Here is a 4,117-nt window from a genome sequence, read left to right on the forward strand (position 1 = left end):
TCTCTCTTATTTTTCCTTTCTTTCCCCTATGTTCATCTGTTTTGTTTCTTAAATTCCACATGTGAGTGAAAGCATATAATATTTATCTTTCTCTGACTTATTTCATTTAGCATAATACATTCTAGTTGCATCCATGTTGTTGCATAAGGCAAGACTTCATTCTTTTGGATTGCCGAGTAATATTCCATTGTATATAAAAACACACACACACACACACACACACATCTTCTTTATCCATTGCTCAGTCGATGGACATTTAGACTTTTTCCATAATTTGGCTATTGTTGATAGTGCTGCTATAAACATTCGTGTGCATGTGCCATTTTGAATCAGTATTTTTGTATCCTTTGGATAAATACCTAGTAGTGCATACTGTTTTCCAGAGTGGCTGCACCAGTTTCCATTCCCACCAGCAGTGTAAAAGTGTTCCTCCTTCTCTGCATCCTTACTAACATCTGTTGTTTCCTGAGTTGTTCATTTTAGCTATTCTGACAGGTGTGAGGTGGTATCTCATTGTGGTTTTTATTTGTATTTCCCTGATGATGAGTGATGTTGAGCATCTTTTCATGGGTCTGTTAGCCATCTTCTTTTCAAAAGTGTCTGATCATGTCTTTTGACAATTTTTTCACTGGATATTTGTTCTTTAGCTGTTGAGTTTGATAAGTTTTTTTTTTTTATAAAATTTGGATACTAACCCTTTTATAGGATAAGTCATTTGCAAGTATCTTCTTTCTTTTCTTTTCACTACATTTCCCTAATGATTAGTGATCTTAAGAAACTTTTTATGTGCTAACTGGGCATGTGTATAACTTCTTTAAGGAAATATTTATTCCATGTGTATAACTTAAGGAAATATTTATTCAAGTCCTTTGTCTATTTTTGAATTGGGTTGCTTATTTTTTGTCGTTGAGTTGTGGAAATTTTCTTTATATATTCTAGATAACAACCCCTTTTCAGATACAAAATTTTCAAATACTTTCTCTCTATTCATAGGTTACTTTCTTACTCTGTTGATAGTATTCTTTGTAGCACAAAAATTCTTAATTTTGGTGAAGTTCAATTTATCTTTTTTTCTTTTGTTGCCTGTGCTTTTGGTGTTATGTCTAAGAAATTATTGTCAAGTCCAAAGTCATGAAGATTTTCCCTATGTTTTCTTCTAAGATTTTTATGGTTTTAGCCCTTATGTCTATATCTTTGATACGCTTCAAGTTTTGTATATGGTGTAAGGTAAGCTCCATCTTCATTCTTTTGTATGTGGATATCCAGTTTTCCTGGCACCTTTAGTTGAAGACACTGTCTTTTCCCCATTAAATCGTCTTGGCACCTTTGTCAAAAATCATTTGATCATATATACTAGGGTTTATATCTGGGGTCTCAATGATATGCCATTGGTCTGTATATCTGTCTTTGTGCTAGTACCACACTGTTTTGATTACTGTAGCTTTGTAGTAAGTTTTAAAATTAAGTATGAGACATCCAACTTTGTCTTTCTCAAAATTATTTTGTCTGTTTGGGATCTCTTGAGATTTTATATGAATTTTAGGATGGGATTTTCTATTTATACACACACACACACACACACACACATATTGTTGGGATTGCATTGAATGGGTAGACTGCTTTGGAAGAATGCATTTTAAAAAATTATTTCCACAAGTGATTCTGTATTGTAAAACCAGCCTTGTGTTTTATGTTGCTTGTTTAAAGCACACTTTAAAAAATATTTTTTTGTTTTTATTTTTTTGATGTTTATTAATCTGAGAGAAAGAGAGAGAGCACAAGGAGAGAGTGGCAGAGAGAGAAGGAGAGAGAGAATCCCAAGCAGGCTCCAAGCTGTCAGGACAGAGCCTGATGTGAGGTTCAATCTCAGAAACCGTGAGATCATGACCTGAGCCGAAATCAAGAGTCAGACTTTTAACCGGCTGAGCCACCCAGGCATCCTATAATTTTTTAAAATTTATTTTTAACTGAAGTATATCTGACACACAATATTATATTAGTTTCAAGTGTACAACATAATGATTGACATTTACATACATTATGCAGTGCTTGCAATAAGTGTAGTTACCATCTGTCACCATACAATGTAATTAAAATATTATTGACTGTATATATATACCTAATGTTGTACTTTACACCCCTGTGACTTATTTGCTTTATTACTGGAGGCTTGTATCCTTAATCCCCTTCATCTATTCCACCCAGCCTCCCAACACCCTATTGTATGGCAATCACCAGTTGGTTCTTTATAATTATGAGTCTGTTGTGTTTCTTTGTTGTTTTATTTTTTAGATTTCACATATGAATGAAATCATATGGTATTTGTCTTTTTTATCTGACTTATTTCATTTAACATAACACCCTCTAGGCCTATCCATGTTGTCACAAATGGCAAGATTTCATTCTTTTTTATGGCTGAATTATATACATANGGGGTGCATATTTCTTTTTTGAATTGGTGTATTTGTTTTCTTTGGGTAAATACCCAAAAGTGGAATTAATGCATTGAATGATATTTCTGTTTTTAATTTTTTAAGGAACTTCCTTATTGTTTTCCAGAATGTCTACACCAATTTACATTCCTACCAACAGTGCGTAAGGGTTTCTTTGTCTCCACACCCTCACCAACACTTGCTATTTCTTGTCTTTTTGATACTAGTCATTCTGACAGGTGTGAGGTGACATCTCATTGTGCTTTTGATTTTTATTTCTCTGATGATTAGTGGTGTTGAGAATTTTTTCATGTATCTGTTGGCCATCTGTAGGTGTTAAAGTATACTCCTCAGTAAAGAATTTAGATAATGATAAAATTATTATTTTATCCAGAGTTCTGGATGGAAATTCAGAGATTTCAGTTTTACAATATGGTTATGGATGCAAGTTGTGTCCTTTTGCAAGTCATTTACATGTTCTGTGCCTTGGTTTCCACCTGCTTTCAGACCCAAAGGATATTAAGGTTACCTCAAAATGGCATACAAAAATCAGGAATCTTGATATTATATGTAGAACTATAGGGCTATACAGAGATTTCATAGAAAAGCTTTAGTAATGATTTATAGTGTTTGCTAAATTAATCACTTTATTTATTTGTTTGTTTATTCGTTTTAGAAAGAGATTGTGAGTGAGGGAGAGGGGCAGAGAGAGAAAGAATCCCAAGCAGGCTCCACACTCAGCATGGAGCCCAATGTGGGGCTCGATCTCATGTCCCTGGGATCATGACCTGAGCCAAAATCAAGAGTCCAATGCTAAATCGACTGAGCCACCCAAGTGTCCAATTAATCACTTTGTTTAAATCAAAGGAAATAAAGTAATCATATGTTTATTGACATGATGGTATATCTGCCTTATCTGATGAAGACATCTACAAAGCCCTGAGGACTATCCAGAAGGAATAGTTTAAAAAGACTGAGAAGAAGTTTGGAACAATGTGCTGTCCTCCAAACCTAACTCACCCATTCCAAACCCCCTTTGTCTAGACAAAGCTATTTCTTCTTGACCATATTACTTCCTATTGACACTATAAACATTTGTAACACCAACCTGAAGTCAAGTGGAGTCAGAAACCAAATGATACCCCCATCTTATCACCAGCCAAATGTGTACATACCTTATAGGGACAAGAGGCAATACCTACAAACTTATGTCTAGATAATTTCTTCTAATTATTGCATATATAAGTTCTTGCCTGTCCAACTCCTATATTAGTTATCTATTGCTATGTAACAAGTTATTTTAAAACTTAGTGGCTACAAAAGAACATTTTATTGCATCACAATTTCTGGGGGTCAGAAATCCAGGAGAAGCTTATCTGGGTGGTACTGGTTCAGGGTCCTTCATGAGGCTACATTCAGAATAATGGAAAACATTTGCAAATCATACATCTGACAAGGGATTTCTATACAAAATATATAAAGAAGTCATACAACCCAGTAGCAAAAAACAAATAATCCAATTTAAAAATCAGCAAAGTAGCTGAATAGACATCTTTCCAAAGAGGTTATCCAAATAGCCAACAGGCACATGAAAAGGCACTCCACACCACTATCATGAGGGAAATATGCATCAAAACAACAGTGAGGTATCCCCTCACACCTATTCAAATGGCTGTCATCAAAAA

The sequence above is a fragment of the Crocuta crocuta genome, unplaced genomic scaffold (genome assembly GCF_008692635.1).
Source record: "Crocuta crocuta isolate KB4526 unplaced genomic scaffold, BGI_CrCroc_1.0 scaffold737, whole genome shotgun sequence".
Taxonomy (NCBI): Eukaryota; Metazoa; Chordata; class Mammalia; order Carnivora; family Hyaenidae; genus Crocuta; species Crocuta crocuta.